Genomic DNA, 16,539 nt, shown 5'->3' with positions numbered 1-16,539 from the left:
ACACAGCACCTTCACCCCCTGCTGTTCCCACCCGCCTCAACACCATTGGAAGGGAGGAGAACCAATTAAGGCGGGGGGTGGGGTGGAACGAGCAGCTGTCTACCCTTAGCAGGAGGGCTGCTGATTACATACCTCTCCTGCTGCTGCTGCTGCTGCTGGCTGTCCAGCAGCAGACTGAAGGTGGCTGCTGCTGTGCACAGGTATATAAAGGCTCAGAGCCTATTATGACACGCGCAGCCAGCGTTCCATTGCCACATTCCATCTACTGCAGGCAGGATACCTGGCTGGCTGAATGTCGCTGAGAAGCTCACAGAGACCGCCATAAGCAACAGTTTAACAGAATGCCACAGACTAATCAACCAAACTTTTTGGGTTGGGTTCTCTTTTATAGTCTGCAGGCATTAAATGAAAGAAGTCAGTGTTCCAGCAGAGGGAGACAACGTTTCAGAAAAGGCATTGTAGCAAACCAAAAAAGAAATTTTAAGCGCAGCAGAGTAACCAGCGCACATACCTGTTAGCTCAGGTGAGTTTAAAAGGCTGCTGTTGATAACAAGGGCATTTGCTAAATAGATGGTGTGTGTGCAACAATATACTGAAAGGTCAATTATATTGTGCAGCTTATCTCACCACCTGTAGTTATTTAGGTGAAAGCTCCAAAATGCTTGCCTAATATGTCTGTTTATCCAAAAGGAAGTAAAAAGGGAGAGCTAGAAAGATAGCATTTCATTACATTACATGGCAATGCAATGCACAGTTGCTGAAGTTGAACCAAAATGAGCTTGTAATCTGGCTTCTGCAACTTTGAACATGAAAAATCCAATGAGGAGAAGAAAAGCAAAGCCAAAGAGTCCATCCCAAAATCCGACAAACAAGCAAAATGAACAAAAAACATTGAATTCAATTCTTTCTGATTTTAGAAACTGCATTAAAGAAGGGGTGCACCGGTCCTGGAGATACTGCAATACCAGGTCAATGCGTGGAGTGGACAGAGCAAGCTCTTTTTCCATCTCCCTGTTCTAAAAATCCATTTAATATATGGTCCCCAGATAGGGGACGTATCAGATATTAAACTGATAAGAACAGATACTACACTTGATCTTAGCCAAAAGGCCGAGAAGCGATAACCAGAATTGGTTTCAAACTACGGAGCCACCCAAGGATCCTGAAAAGTCCATTTGTGGAGATGAGCTCCTGGACTCCCGTTAAGAAGACATGTTGTCAACCTCTAGATCCCTTACATGCCTGCACTTTTCGGCTTGCTGCTGCTGCAATCCACGCGTTTTAGATCTGCATAACTCCACCTCTTTAAACACAGCACCTTCACCCCCTGCTGTTCCCACCCGCCTCAACACCGTTGGAAGGGAGGAGAACCAATTAAGGCGGGGGGTGGGGTGGAACGAGCAGCTGTCTACCCTTAGCAGGAGGGCTGCTGATTACATACCTCTCCTGCTGCTGCTGCTGCTGCTGCTGGCTGTCCAGCAGCAGACTGAAGGTGGCTGCTGCTGTGCACAGGTATATAAAGGCTCAGAGCCTATTATGACACGCGCAGCCAGCGTTCCATTGCCACATTCCATCTACTGCAGGCAGGATACCTGGCTGGCTGAATGTCGCTGAGAAGCTCACAGAGACCGCCATAAGCAACAGTTTAACAGAATGCCACAGACTAATCAACCAAACTTTTTGGGTTGGGTTCTCTTTTATAGTCTGCAGGCATTAAATGAAAGAAGTCAGTGTTCCAGCAGAGGGAGACAACGTTTCAGAAAAGGCATTGTAGCAAACCAAAAAAGAAATTTTAAGCGCAGCAGAGTAACCAGCGCACATACCTGTTAGCTCAGGTGAGTTTAAAAGGCTGCTGTTGATAACAAGGGCATTTGCTAAATAGATGGTGTGTGTGCAACAATATACTGAAAGGTCAATTATATTGTGCAGCTTATCTCACCACCTGTAGTTATTTAGGTGAAAGCTCCAAAATGCTTGCCTAATATGTCTGTTTATCCAAAAGGAAGTAAAAAGGGAGAGCTAGAAAGATAGCATTTCATTACATTACATGGCAATGCAATGCACAGTTGCTGAAGTTGAACCAAAATGAGCTTGTAATCTGGCTTCTGCAACTTTGAACATGAAAAATCCAATGAGGAGAAGAAAAGCAAAGCCAAAGAGTCCATCCCAAAATCCGACAAACAAGCAAAATGAACAAAAAACATTGAATTCAATTCTTTCTGATTTTAGAAACTGCATTAAAGAAGGGGTGCACCGGTCCTGGAGATACTGCAATACCAGGTCAATGCGTGGAGTGGACAGAGCAAGCTCTTTTTCCATCTCCCTGTTCTAAAAATCCATTTAATATATGGTCCCCAGATAGGGGACGTATCAGATATTAAACTGATAAGAACAGATACTACACTTGATCTTAGCCAAAAGGCCGAGAAGCGATAACCAGAATTGGTTTCAAACTACGGAGCCACCCAAGGATCCTGAAAAGTCCATTTGTGGAGATGAGCTCCTGGACTCCCGTTAAGAAGACATGTTGTCAACCTCTAGATCCCTTACATGCCTGCACTTTTCGGCTTGCTGCTGCTGCAATCCACGCGTTTTAGATCTGCATAACTCCACCTCTTTAAACACAGCACCTTCACCCCCTGCTGTTCATACCCGCCTCAACACAGTTGGAAGGGAGGAGAACCAATTAAGGCGGGGGGTGGGGTGGAACGAGCAGCTGTCTACCCTTAGCAGGAGGGCTGCTGATTACATACCTCTCCTGCTGCTGCTGCTGCTGCTGCTGGCTGTCCAGCAGCAGACTGAAGGTGGCTGCTGCTGTGCACAGGTATATAAAGGCTCAGAGCCTATTATGACACGCGCAGCCAGCGTTCCATTGCCACATTCCATCTACTGCAGGCAGGATACCTGGCTGGCTGAATGTCGCTGAGAAGCTCACAGAGACCGCCATAAGCAACAGTTTAACAGAATGCCACAGACTAATCAACCAAACTTTTTGGGTTGGGTTCTCTTTTATAGTCTGCAGGCATTAAATGAAAGAAGTCAGTGTTCCAGCAGAGGGAGACAACGTTTCAGAAAAGGCATTGTAGCAAACCAAAAAAGAAATTTTAAGCGCAGCAGAGTAACCAGCGCACATACCTGTTAGCTCAGGTGAGTTTAAAAGGCTGCTGTTGATAACAAGGGCATTTGCTAAATAGATGGTGTGTGTGCAACAATATACTGAAAGGTCAATTATATTGTGCAGCTTATCTCACCACCTGTAGTTATTTAGGTGAAAGCTCCAAAATGCTTGCCTAATATGTCTGTTTATCCAAAAGGAAGTAAAAAGGGAGAGCTAGAAAGATAGCATTTCATTACATTACATGGCAATGCAATGCACAGTTGCTGAAGTTGAACCAAAATGAGCTTGTAATCTGGCTTCTGCAACTTTGAACATGAAAAATCCAATGAGGAGAAGAAAAGCAAAGCCAAAGAGTCCATCCCAAAATCCGACAAACAAGCAAAATGAACAAAAAACATTGAATTCAATTCTTTCTGATTTTAGAAACTGCATTAAAGAAGGGGTGCACCGGTCCTGGAGATACTGCAATACCAGGTCAATGCGTGGAGTGGACAGAGCAAGCTCTTTTTCCATCTCCCTGTTCTAAAAATCCATTTAATATATGGTCCCCAGATAGGGGACGTATCAGATATTAAACTGATAAGAACAGATACTACACTTGATCTTAGCCAAAAGGCCGAGAAGCGATAACCAGAATTGGTTTCAAACTACGGAGCCACCCAAGGATCCTGAAAAGTCCATTTGTGGAGATGAGCTCCTGGACTCCCGTTAAGAAGACATGTTGTCAACCTCTAGATCCCTTACATGCCTGCACTTTTCGGCTTGCTGCTGCTGCAATCCACGCGTTTTAGATCTGCATAACTCCACCTCTTTAAACACAGCACCTTCACCCCCTGCTGTTCCCACCCGCCTCAACACCGTTGGAAGGGAGGAGAACCAATTAAGGCGGGGGGTGGGGTGGAACGAGCAGCTGTCTACCCTTAGCAGGAGGGCTGCTGATTACATACCTCTCCTGCTGCTGCTGCTGCTGCTGCTGCTGGCTGTCCAGCAGCAGACTGAAGGTGGCTGCTGCTGTGCACAGGTATATAAAGGCTCAGAGCCTATTATGACACGCGCAGCCAGCGTTCCATTGCCACATTCCATCTACTGCAGGCAGGATACCTGGCTGGCTGAATGTCGCTGAGAAGCTCACAGAGACCGCCATAAGCAACAGTTTAACAGAATGCCACAGACTAATCAACCAAACTTTTTGGGTTGGGTTCTCTTTTATAGTCTGCAGGCATTAAATGAAAGAAGTCAGTGTTCCAGCAGAGGGAGACAACGGTTCAGAAAAGGCATTGTAGCAAACCAAAAAAGAAATTTTAAGCGCAGCAGAGTAACCAGCGCACATACCTGTTAGCTCAGGTGAGTTTAAAAGGCTGCTGTTGATAACAAGGGCATTTGCTAAATAGATGGTGTGTGTGCAACAATATACTGAAAGGTCAATTATATTGTGCAGCTTATCTCACCACCTGTAGTTATTTAGGTGAAAGCTCCAAAATGCTTGCCTAATATGTCTGTTTATCCAAAAGGAAGTAAAAAGGGAGAGCTAGAAAGATAGCATTTCATTACATTACATGGCAATGCAATGCACAGTTGCTGAAGTTGAACCAAAATGAGCTTGTAATCTGGCTTCTGCAACTTTGAACATGAAAAATCCAATGAGGAGAAGAAAAGCAAAGCCAAAGAGTCCATCCCAAAATCCGACAAACAAGCAAAATGAACAAAAAACATTGAATTCAATTCTTTCTGATTTTAGAAACTGCATTAAAGAAGGGGTGCACCGGTCCTGGAGATACTGCAATACCAGGTCAATGCGTGGAGTGGACAGAGCAAGCTCTTTTTCCATCTCCCTGTTCTAAAAATCCATTTAATATATGGTCCCCAGATAGGGGACGTATCAGATATTAAACTGATAAGAACAGATACTACGCTTGATCTTAGCCAAAAGGCCGAGAAGCAATAACCAGAATTGGTTTCAAACTACGGAGCCACCCAAGGATCCTGAAAAGTCCATTTGTGGAGATGAGCTCCTGGACTCCCGTTAAGAAGACATGTTGTCAACCTCTAGATCCCTTACATGCCTGCACTTTTCGGCTTGCTGCTGCTGCAATCCACGCGTTTTAGATCTGCATAACTCCACCTCTTTAAACACAGCACCTTCACCCCCTGCTGTTCCCACCCGCCTCAACACCATTGGAAGGGAGGAGAACCAATTAAGGCGGGGGGTGGGGTGGAACGAGCAGCTGTCTACCCTTAGCAGGAGGGCTGCTGATTACATACCTCTCCTGCTGCTGCTGCTGCTGGCTGTCCAGCAGCAGACTGAAGGTGGCTGCTGCTGTGCACAGGTATATAAAGGCTCAGAGCCTATTATGACACGCGCAGCCAGCGTTCCATTGCCACATTCCATCTACTGCAGGCAGGATACCTGGCTGGCTGAATGTCGCTGAGAAGCTCACAGAGACCGCCATAAGCAACAGTTTAACAGAATGCCACAGACTAATCAACCAAACTTTTTGGGTTGGGTTCTCTTTTATAGTCTGCAGGCATTAAATGAAAGAAGTCAGTGTTCCAGCAGAGGGAGACAACGTTTCAGAAAAGGCATTGTAGCAAACCAAAAAAGAAATTTTAAGCGCAGCAGAGTAACCAGCGCACATACCTGTTAGCTCAGGTGAGTTTAAAAGGCTGCTGTTGATAACAAGGGCATTTGCTAAATAGATGGTGTGTGTGCAACAATATACTGAAAGGTCAATTATATTGTGCAGCTTATCTCACCACCTGTAGTTATTTAGGTGAAAGCTCCAAAATGCTTGCCTAATATGTCTGTTTATCCAAAAGGAAGTAAAAAGGGAGAGCTAGAAAGATAGCATTTCATTACATTACATGGCAATGCAATGCACAGTTGCTGAAGTTGAACCAAAATGAGCTTGTAATCTGGCTTCTGCAACTTTGAACATGAAAAATCCAATGAGGAGAAGAAAAGCAAAGCCAAAGAGTCCATCCCAAAATCCGACAAACAAGCAAAATGAACAAAAAACATTGAATTCAATTCTTTCTGATTTTAGAAACTGCATTAAAGAAGGGGTGCACCGGTCCTGGAGATACTGCAATACCAGGTCAATGCGTGGAGTGGACAGAGCAAGCTCTTTTTCCATCTCCCTGTTCTAAAAATCCATTTAATATATGGTCCCCAGATAGGGGACGTATCAGATATTAAACTGATAAGAACAGATACTACACTTGATCTTAGCCAAAAGGCCGAGAAGCGATAACCAGAATTGGTTTCAAACTACGGAGCCACCCAAGGATCCTGAAAAGTCCATTTGTGGAGATGAGCTCCTGGACTCCCGTTAAGAAGACATGTTGTCAACCTCTAGATCCCTTACATGCCTGCACTTTTCGGCTTGCTGCTGCTGCAATCCACGCGTTTTAGATCTGCATAACTCCACCTCTTTAAACACAGCACCTTCACCCCCTGCTGTTCCCACCCGCCTCAACACCGTTGGAAGGGAGGAGAACCAATTAAGGCGGGGGGTGGGGTGGAACGAGCAGCTGTCTACCCTTAGCAGGAGGGCTGCTGATTACATACCTCTCCTGCTGCTGCTGCTGCTGCTGCTGGCTGTCCAGCAGCAGACTGAAGGTGGCTGCTGCTGTGCACAGGTATATAAAGGCTCAGAGCCTATTATGACACGCGCAGCCAGCGTTCCATTGCCACATTCCATCTACTGCAGGCAGGATACCTGGCTGGCTGAATGTCGCTGAGAAGCTCACAGAGACCGCCATAAGCAACAGTTTAACAGAATGCCACAGACTAATCAACCAAACTTTTTGGGTTGGGTTCTCTTTTATAGTCTGCAGGCATTAAATGAAAGAAGTCAGTGTTCCAGCAGAGGGAGACAACGTTTCAGAAAAGGCATTGTAGCAAACCAAAAAAGAAATTTTAAGCGCAGCAGAGTAACCAGCGCACATACCTGTTAGCTCAGGTGAGTTTAAAAGGCTGCTGTTGATAACAAGGGCATTTGCTAAATAGATGGTGTGTGTGCAACAATATACTGAAAGGTCAATTATATTGTGCAGCTTATCTCACCACCTGTAGTTATTTAGGTGAAAGCTCCAAAATGCTTGCCTAATATGTCTGTTTATCCAAAAGGAAGTAAAAAGGGAGAGCTAGAAAGATAGCATTTCATTACATTACATGGCAATGCAATGCACAGTTGCTGAAGTTGAACCAAAATGAGCTTGTAATCTGGCTTCTGCAACTTTGAACATGAAAAATCCAATGAGGAGAAGAAAAGCAAAGCCAAAGAGTCCATCCCAAAATCCGACAAACAAGCAAAATGAACAAAAAACATTGAATTCAATTCTTTCTGATTTTAGAAACTGCATTAAAGAAGGGGTGCACCGGTCCTGGAGATACTGCAATACCAGGTCAATGCGTGGAGTGGACAGAGCAAGCTCTTTTTCCATCTCCCTGTTCTAAAAATCCATTTAATATATGGTCCCCAGATAGGGGACGTATCAGATATTAAACTGATAAGAACAGATACTACACTTGATCTTAGCCAAAAGGCCGAGAAGCGATAACCAGAATTGGTTTCAAACTACGGAGCCACCCAAGGATCCTGAAAAGTCCATTTGTGGAGATGAGCTCCTGGACTCCCGTTAAGAAGACATGTTGTCAACCTCTAGATCCCTTACATGCCTGCACTTTTCGGCTTGCTGCTGCTGCAATCCACGCGTTTTAGATCTGCATAACTCCACCTCTTTAAACACAGCACCTTCACCCCCTGCTGTTCCCACCCGCCTCAACACCGTTGGAAGGGAGGAGAACCAATTAAGGCGGGGGGTGGGGTGGAACGAGCAGCTGTCTACCCTTAGCAGGAGGGCTGCTGATTACATACCTCTCCTGCTGCTGCTGCTGCTGCTGGCTGTCCAGCAGCAGACTGAAGGTGGCTGCTGCTGTGCACAGGTATATAAAGGCTCAGAGCCTATTATGACACGCGCAGCCAGCGTTCCATTGCCACATTCCATCTACTGCAGGCAGGATACCTGGCTGGCTGAATGTCGCTGAGAAGCTCACAGAGACCGCCATAAGCAACAGTTTAACAGAATGCCACAGACTAATCAACCAAACTTTTTGGGTTGGGTTCTCTTTTATAGTCTGCAGGCATTAAATGAAAGAAGTCAGTGTTCCAGCAGAGGGAGACAACGTTTCAGAAAAGGCATTGTAGCAAACCAAAAAAGAAATTTTAAGCGCAGCAGAGTAACCAGCGCACATACCTGTTAGCTCAGGTGAGTTTAAAAGGCTGCTGTTGATAACAAGGGCATTTGCTAAATAGATGGTGTGTGTGCAACAATATACTGAAAGGTCAATTATATTGTGCAGCTTATCTCACCACCTGTAGTTATTTAGGTGAAAGCTCCAAAATGCTTGCCTAATATGTCTGTTTATCCAAAAGGAAGTAAAAAGGGAGAGCTAGAAAGATAGCATTTCATTACATTACATGGCAATGCAATGCACAGTTGCTGAAGTTGAACCAAAATGAGCTTGTAATCTGGCTTCTGCAACTTTGAACATGAAAAATCCAATGAGGAGAAGAAAAGCAAAGCCAAAGAGTCCATCCCAAAATCCGACAAACAAGCAAAATGAACAAAAAACATTGAATTCAATTCTTTCTGATTTTAGAAACTGCATTAAAGAAGGGGTGCACCGGTCCTGGAGATACTGCAATACCAGGTCAATGCGTGGAGTGGACAGAGCAAGCTCTTTTTCCATCTCCCTGTTCTAAAAATCCATTTAATATATGGTCCCCAGATAGGGGACGTATCAGATATTAAACTGATAAGAACAGATACTACACTTGATCTTAGCCAAAAGGCCGAGAAGCGATAACCAGAATTGGTTTCAAACTACGGAGCCACCCAAGGATCCTGAAAAGTCCATTTGTGGAGATGAGCTCCTGGACTCCCGTTAAGAAGACATGTTGTCAACCTCTAGATCCCTTACATGCCTGCACTTTTCGGCTTGCTGCTGCTGCAATCCACGCGTTTTAGATCTGCATAACTCCACCTCTTTAAACACAGCACCTTCACCCCCTGCTGTTCCCACCCGCCTCAACACCATTGGAAGGGAGGAGAACCAATTAAGGCGGGGGGTGGGGTGGAACGAGCAGCTGTCTACCCTTAGCAGGAGGGCTGCTGATTACATACCTCTCCTGCTGCTGCTGCTGCTGCTGCTGCTGGCTGTCCAGCAGCAGACTGAAGGTGGCTGCTGCTGTGCACAGGTATATAAAGGCTCAGAGCCTATTATGACACGCGCAGCCAGCGTTCCATTGCCACATTCCATCTACTGCAGGCAGGATACCTGGCTGGCTGAATGTCGCTGAGAAGCTCACAGAGACCGCCATAAGCAACAGTTTAACAGAATGCCACAGACTAATCAACCAAACTTTTTGGGTTGGGTTCTCTTTTATAGTCTGCAGGCATTAAATGAAAGAAGTCAGTGTTCCAGCAGAGGGAGACAACGTTTCAGAAAAGGCATTGTAGCAAACCAAAAAAGAAATTTTAAGCGCAGCAGAGTAACCAGCGCACATACCTGTTAGCTCAGGTGAGTTTAAAAGGCTGCTGTTGATAACAAGGGCATTTGCTAAATAGATGGTGTGTGTGCAACAATATACTGAAAGGTCAATTATATTGTGCAGCTTATCTCACCACCTGTAGTTATTTAGGTGAAAGCTCCAAAATGCTTGCCTAATATGTCTGTTTATCCAAAAGGAAGTAAAAAGGTAGAGCTAGAAAGATAGCATTTCATTACATTACATGGCAATGCAATGCACAGTTGCTGAAGTTGAACCAAAATGAGCTTGTAATCTGGCTTCTGCAACTTTGAACATGAAAAATCCAATGAGGAGAAGAAAAGCAAAGCCAAAGAGTCCATCCCAAAATCCGACAAACAAGCAAAATGAACAAAAAACATTGAATTCAATTCTTTCTGATTTTAGAAACTGCATTAAAGAAGGGGTGCACCGGTCCTGGAGATACTGCAATACCAGGTCAATGCGTGGAGTGGACAGAGCAAGCTCTTTTTCCATCTCCCTGTTCTAAAAATCCATTTAATATATGGTCCCCAGATAGGGGACGTATCAGATATTAAACTGATAAGAACAGATACTACACTTGATCTTAGCCAAAAGGCCGAGAAGCGATAACCAGAATTGGTTTCAAACTACGGAGCCACCCAAGGATCCTGAAAAGTCCATTTGTGGAGATGAGCTCCTGGACTCCCGTTAAGAAGACATGTTGTCAACCTCTAGATCCCTTACATGCCTGCACTTTTCGGCTTGCTGCTGCTGCAATCCACGCGTTTTAGATCTGCATAACTCCACCTCTTTAAACACAGCACCTTCACCCCCTGCTGTTCCCACCCGCCTCAACACCGTTGGAAGGGAGGAGAACCAATTAAGGCGGGGGGTGGGGTGGAACGAGCAGCTGTCTACCCTTAGCAGGAGGGCTGCTGATTACATACCTCTCCTGCTGCTGCTGCTGCTGCTGCTGGCTGTCCAGCAGCAGACTGAAGGTGGCTGCTGCTGTGCACAGGTATATAAAGGCTCAGAGCCTATTATGACACGCGCAGCCAGCGTTCCATTGCCACATTCCATCTACTGCAGGCAGGATACCTGGCTGGCTGAATGTCGCTGAGAAGCTCACAGAGACCGCCATAAGCAACAGTTTAACAGAATGCCACAGACTAATCAACCAAACTTTTTGGGTTGGGTTCTCTTTTATAGTCTGCAGGCATTAAATGAAAGAAGTCAGTGTTCCAGCAGAGGGAGACAACGTTTCAGAAAAGGCATTGTAGCAAACCAAAAAAGAAATTTTAAGCGCAGCAGAGTAACCAGCGCACATACCTGTTAGCTCAGGTGAGTTTAAAAGGCTGCTGTTGATAACAAGGGCATTTGCTAAATAGATGGTGTGTGTGCAACAATATACTGAAAGGTCAATTATATTGTGCAGCTTATCTCACCACCTGTAGTTATTTAGGTGAAAGCTCCAAAATGCTTGCCTAATATGTCTGTTTATCCAAAAGGAAGTAAAAAGGGAGAGCTAGAAAGATAGCATTTCATTACATTACATGGCAATGCAATGCACAGTTGCTGAAGTTGAACCAAAATGAGCTTGTAATCTGGCTTCTGCAACTTTGAACATGAAAAATCCAATGAGGAGAAGAAAAGCAAAGCCAAAGAGTCCATCCCAAAATCCGACAAACAAGCAAAATGAACAAAAAACATTGAATTCAATTCTTTCTGATTTTAGAAACTGCATTAAAGAAGGGGTGCACCGGTCCTGGAGATACTGCAATACCAGGTCAATGCGTGGAGTGGACAGAGCAAGCTCTTTTTCCATCTCCCTGTTCTAAAAATCCATTTAATATATGGTCCCCAGATAGGGGACGTATCAGATATTAAACTGATAAGAACAGATACTACACTTGATCTTAGCCAAAAGGCCGAGAAGCGATAACCAGAATTGGTTTCAAACTACGGAGCCACCCAAGGATCCTGAAAAGTCCATTTGTGGAGATGAGCTCCTGGACTCCCGTTAAGAAGATATGTTGTCAACCTCTAGATCCCTTACATGCCTGCACTTTTCGGCTTGCTGCTGCTGCAATCCACGCGTTTTAGATCTGCATAACTCCACCTCTTTAAACACAGCACCTTCACCCCCTGCTGTTCCCACCCGCCTCAACACCGTTGGAAGGGAGGAGAACCAATTAAGGCGGGGGGTGGGGTGGAACGAGCAGCTGTCTACCCTTAGCAGGAGGGCTGCTGATTACATACCTCTCCTGCTGCTGCTGCTGCTGCTGGCTGTCCAGCAGCAGACTGAAGGTGGCTGCTGCTGTGCACAGGTATATAAAGGCTCAGAGCCTATTATGACACGCGCAGCCAGCGTTCCATTGCCACATTCCATCTACTGCAGGCAGGATACCTGGCTGGCTGAATGTCGCTGAGAAGCTCACAGAGACCGCCATAAGCAACAGTTTAACAGAATGCCACAGACTAATCAACCAAACTTTTTGGGTTGGGTTCTCTTTTATAGTCTGCAGGCATTAAATGAAAGAAGTCAGTGTTCCAGCAGAGGGAGACAACGTTTCAGAAAAGGCATTGTAGCAAACCAAAAAAGAAATTTTAAGCGCAGCAGAGTAACCAGCGCACATACCTGTTAGCTCAGGTGAGTTTAAAAGGCTGCTGTTGATAACAAGGGCATTTGCTAAATAGATGGTGTGTGTGCAACAATATACTGAAAGGTCAATTATATTGTGCAGCTTATCTCACCACCTGTAGTTATTTAGGTGAAAGCTCCAAAATGCTTGCCTAATATGTCTGTTTATCCAAAAGGAAGTAAAAAGGGAGAGCTAGAAAGATAGCATTTCATTACATTACATGGCAATGCAATGCACAGTTGCTGAAGTTGAACCAAAATGAGCTTGTAATCTGGCTTCTGCAACTTTGAACATGAAAAATCCAATGAGGAGAAGAAAAGCAAAGCCAAAGAGTCCATCCCAAAATCCGACAAACAAGCAAAATGAACAAAAAACATTGAATTCAATTCTTTCTGATTTTAGAAACTGCATTAAAGAAAGGGGTGCATCGGTCCTGGAGATACTGCAATACCAGGTCAATGCGTGGAGTGGACAGAGCAAGCTCTTTTTCCATCTCCCTGTTCTAAAAATCCATTTAATATATGGTCCCCAGATAGGGGACGTATCAGATATTAAACTGATAAGAACAGATACTACACTTGATCTTAGCCAAAAGGCCGAGAAGCGATAACCAGAATTGGTTTCAAACTACGGAGCCACCCAAGGATCCTGAAAAGTCCATTTGTGGATATGAGCTCCTGGACTCCCGTTAAGAAGACATGTTGTCAACCTCTAGATCCCTTACATGCCTGCACTTTTCGGCTTGCTGCTGCTGCAATCCACGCGTTTTAGATCTGCATAACTCCACCTCTTTAAACACAGCACCTTCACCCCCTGCTGTTCCCACCCGCCTCAACACCGTTGGAAGGGAGGAGAACCAATTAAGGCGGGGGGTGGGGTGGAACGAGCAGCTGTCTACCCTTAGCAGGAGGGCTGCTGATTACATACCTCTCCTGCTGCTGCTGCTGCTGCTGGCTGTCCAGCAGCAGACTGAAGGTGGCTGCTGCTGTGCACAGGTATATAAAGGCTCAGAGCCTATTATGACACGCGCAGCCAGCGTTCCATTGCCACATTCCATCTACTGCAGGCAGGATACCTGGCTGGCTGAATGTCGCTGAGAAGCTCACAGAGACCGCCATAAGCAACAGTTTAACAGAATCCCACAGACTAATCAACCAAACTTTTTGGGTTGGGTTCTCTTTTATAGTCTGCAGGCATTAAATGAAAGAAGTCAGTGTTCCAGCAGAGGGAGACAACGTTTCAGAAAAGGCATTTTAGCAAACCAAAAAAGAAATTTTAAGCGCAGCAGAGTAACCAGCGCACATACCTGTTAGCTCAGGTGAGTTTAAAAGGCTGCTGTTGATAACAAGGGCATTTGCTAAATAGATGGTGTGTGTGCAACAATATACTGAAAGGTCAATTATATTGTGCAGCTTATCTCACCACCTGTAGTTATTTAGGTGAAAGCTCCAAAATGCTTGCCTAATATGTCTGTTTATCCAAAAGGAAGTAAAAAGGGAGAGCTAGAAAGATAGCATTTCATTACATTACATGGCAATGCAATGCACAGTTGCTGAAGTTGAACCAAAATGAGCTTGTAATCTGGCTTCTGCAACTTTGAACATGAAAAATCCAATGAGGAGAAGAAAAGCAAAGCCAAAGAGTCCATCCCAAAATCCGACAAACAAGCAAAATGAACAAAAAACATTGAATTCAATTCTTTCTGATTTTAGAAACTGCATTAAAGAAGGGGTGCACCGGTCCTGGAGATACTGCAATACCAGGTCAATGCGTGGAGTGGACAGAGCAAGCTCTTTTTCCATCTCCCTGTTCTAAAAATCCATTTAATATATGGTCCCCAGATAGGGGACGTATCAGATATTAAACTGATAAGAACAGATTTTTTTTTTTTAATTTGGCTATCCCCTGCAGAGGGATAAAACCGTTTATTAAAACTTTAACAAATTACAAGCATAATTACACAAATACCAAACGTTAAAAGACAAATGAAATTTACAAAACAAAAAAATACAAAGATTTTAAATAATTAGGTTCCATTGGTCAACAAGCCATTTTTTGGAAATATGTACATTTTTCTTTTTGTCAATTAAATAATAAGTATACATTTCACATAAACATAAACTTAAAACATCATTCACTGATAAAACATCTTGTTTAAAAATAGCAATGTTGCACGCTTTCCAGAGAGATGACTTGGCGCAGTTCACTGTCTTCCAAGCCATTGTGTACTGGTCCATTGTGGGGCATTCCATAAGTCCGTATAGCACAGTTTTATATGTAAAGTCCTTGAGGTCTGCCACCCTTTCCAGTAGGGGGAGCAGTCTTCTCCAGAAATCCTTTGCAAAATTACATGTCCATAATAGATGTTCCACCGTTTCCTCGTCTTGGCATCCGGCTCTTGGGCAGATGGCAGACCTCACAAATCCTCTTCTGTATTGGAATGCCCGGCAAGGAAGACAGCGGTGCATGCAACTCCAAGCCAGATCTCTCTGTTCATTAAAAAGATAAAAAACGTTAATCATTTTCCAGATAGACATAGATTTGTCATCATCATATCTGTCAACATTACATATTTCCTCACTTTTACGTATTTCTTTAATTAGTTTCTTACTATTTCTTAATTCCTCTATTTTCTTAGTCCCTAAATTAAAATCGGACACTATTTTCCTTAAAATCTCATAATGCGTCGACAAATTAAAAGCATGGGGCACAGATATATTAACTTCATACCATCCAAACTTTCTCATAAAAAATCCTGTATTAAAACGCATAAAAAAGGACCAATAGTGATTCTTAAAAAGGGCATTAAAACAGTAAACGAACAGATGGATTAAAAGAAACCTATTAAAATCTGGAAAATCTTTACCACCTTTTACTTTTGATTTCATCACGATTTCTCTTTTCAGCTTTTCCATTTTTGAGTTCCAAAAGAAGGTAAAACAGGTTTTGGTTATCTTTTTTAAAACATTAACAGGCGGGGGGAGAACCATGCTAAGATACAATAAAAGAGGTAAAATCACCATCTTTAAAACCAATACTTTACCCTCCATTGTAAGTCTCCTCATGTTCCACATACATATTTTCGTATTTACTTTCTGTGTAACTGTTTCCCAACTATTATAACCATCATTATTTTCAGTGAATGATATACCTAAAATGGAAATGGATTCGGAGACATTAATTGGTACATCACGTAAAATCATCCCCCCAACACTTAAAATGTTACACTTATTAAAATTGATTTTAAAACCAGAAGCTAGGCAAAAGGATTGCACTTGATGGAGAGTGGCCGTAAGTGATGGTGCATCTGTACACAAGACCGCCACGTCATCCATGTAGCCTACAACCTTGGCCTCCAAACCACCGCTTCCAGGCAGAGGGACACCGCATATCTGTTTATTTTGGCGTATTGCACATAACATTGGTTCCAGTGCACAGATAAACAGTAGGGGGGACAGAGGGCATCCCTGTTTCACCCCTGACCGTAAAAATACCTCTTGTGTCTTAAAACCATTCACTAAAATCTTACTTGTACAATCCTTGTAAAATGCTTTAAGCGATAGTAAAAACCCTTCTGGTATGCCCATTTTCTCTAAAACTTTAAAAAGATAAAAGTGTGAGACACGGTCAAATGCTTTTTCAAAATCAATAGATAAAATCGCCATTTTCCCCTTTCTGTCTTTCACATCCTCAATACAGTCTTTCACTAAATTCAGATTGTCCCATATACTGCGCCCCGGCACCCCACACACTTGATTAGAATGAATAACTTTGCTGATGACTTCTTTTAGACGATTTGCACAAATTTTAGCCATTATTTTATAGTCACAATTTAAAAGTGTTATTGGTCTCCAGTTTTCTAATTTTGATTTATCGCCTTTTTTGTATAGGAGGGAGACTTCACCTTTCTTCCAGGAATTTAATAAAACCTTATTATTAAAAACCTCAGTAAACAAATAAAACAAATCATCTTTTAAAATATCATAAAAACATACATAAAATTCTATTGGGATGCCATCAGGACCAGGGACCTTTCCAGTTTTAAAACTTTTAATAGTTTTTAACACTTCTTGTTCCGTTAAAACTTGGGATAAAAACTCTTGGGATGCGGGATCTAAAACAGCTGTTAGTCCTTGCAGCGAATCATCCATTAATTTATTATCTATATTTTTTCCATTAAAAAGATTAGAAAAAAAAACCTCAACTTTACCCAGCATATTTT

At 43.4% G+C, this 16,539-nt stretch overlaps 11 non-coding genes across 11 annotated transcripts; all 11 read right to left on the bottom strand.

The window, feature by feature from the left end:
* Positions 1-931: 931 nt before the first annotated feature.
* On the bottom strand, positions 932-1,122 carry LOC141198263 (U2 spliceosomal RNA). The gene has a single exon (XR_012270219.1). It is a non-coding gene; the product is annotated as a U2 spliceosomal RNA (small nuclear RNA).
* A 1,121-nt stretch (positions 1,123-2,243) lies between these two features.
* LOC141198262 (U2 spliceosomal RNA) lies at positions 2,244-2,434 on the bottom strand. The gene has a single exon (XR_012270218.1). It is a non-coding gene; the product is annotated as a U2 spliceosomal RNA (small nuclear RNA).
* A 1,121-nt stretch (positions 2,435-3,555) lies between these two features.
* LOC141198261 (U2 spliceosomal RNA) lies at positions 3,556-3,746 on the bottom strand. Its single transcript, XR_012270217.1, has one exon. It is a non-coding gene; the product is annotated as a U2 spliceosomal RNA (small nuclear RNA).
* A 1,124-nt stretch (positions 3,747-4,870) lies between these two features.
* Positions 4,871-5,061, bottom strand: LOC141198486 (U2 spliceosomal RNA). The gene has a single exon (XR_012270435.1). It is a non-coding gene; the product is annotated as a U2 spliceosomal RNA (small nuclear RNA).
* A 1,115-nt stretch (positions 5,062-6,176) lies between these two features.
* Positions 6,177-6,367, bottom strand: LOC141198259 (U2 spliceosomal RNA). Its single transcript, XR_012270215.1, has one exon. It is a non-coding gene; the product is annotated as a U2 spliceosomal RNA (small nuclear RNA).
* Positions 6,368-7,488: 1,121 nt separating this feature from the next.
* Positions 7,489-7,679, bottom strand: LOC141198258 (U2 spliceosomal RNA). Its single transcript, XR_012270214.1, has one exon. It is a non-coding gene; the product is annotated as a U2 spliceosomal RNA (small nuclear RNA).
* A 1,118-nt stretch (positions 7,680-8,797) lies between these two features.
* On the bottom strand, positions 8,798-8,988 carry LOC141198256 (U2 spliceosomal RNA). Its single transcript, XR_012270213.1, has one exon. It is a non-coding gene; the product is annotated as a U2 spliceosomal RNA (small nuclear RNA).
* Positions 8,989-10,112: 1,124 nt separating this feature from the next.
* Positions 10,113-10,303, bottom strand: LOC141198255 (U2 spliceosomal RNA). The gene has a single exon (XR_012270212.1). It is a non-coding gene; the product is annotated as a U2 spliceosomal RNA (small nuclear RNA).
* A 1,121-nt stretch (positions 10,304-11,424) lies between these two features.
* On the bottom strand, positions 11,425-11,615 carry LOC141198254 (U2 spliceosomal RNA). The gene has a single exon (XR_012270211.1). It is a non-coding gene; the product is annotated as a U2 spliceosomal RNA (small nuclear RNA).
* Positions 11,616-12,734: 1,119 nt separating this feature from the next.
* LOC141198428 (U2 spliceosomal RNA) lies at positions 12,735-12,925 on the bottom strand. The gene has a single exon (XR_012270380.1). It is a non-coding gene; the product is annotated as a U2 spliceosomal RNA (small nuclear RNA).
* Positions 12,926-14,043: 1,118 nt separating this feature from the next.
* On the bottom strand, positions 14,044-14,234 carry LOC141197917 (U2 spliceosomal RNA). The gene has a single exon (XR_012269936.1). It is a non-coding gene; the product is annotated as a U2 spliceosomal RNA (small nuclear RNA).
* Positions 14,235-16,539: the final 2,305 nt, after the last annotated feature.

The sequence above is a fragment of the Phyllobates terribilis genome, unplaced genomic scaffold (assembly GCF_046119375.1).
Source record: "Phyllobates terribilis strain yellow unplaced genomic scaffold, ASM4611937v1 Scaffold_94__1_contigs__length_6153435, whole genome shotgun sequence".
In the NCBI taxonomy this organism is placed as follows: domain Eukaryota; kingdom Metazoa; phylum Chordata; class Amphibia; order Anura; family Dendrobatidae; genus Phyllobates; species Phyllobates terribilis.
Note: the sequence above shows the minus strand (reverse complement) of the source record. Positions and strands in the feature narration are given on the sequence as shown.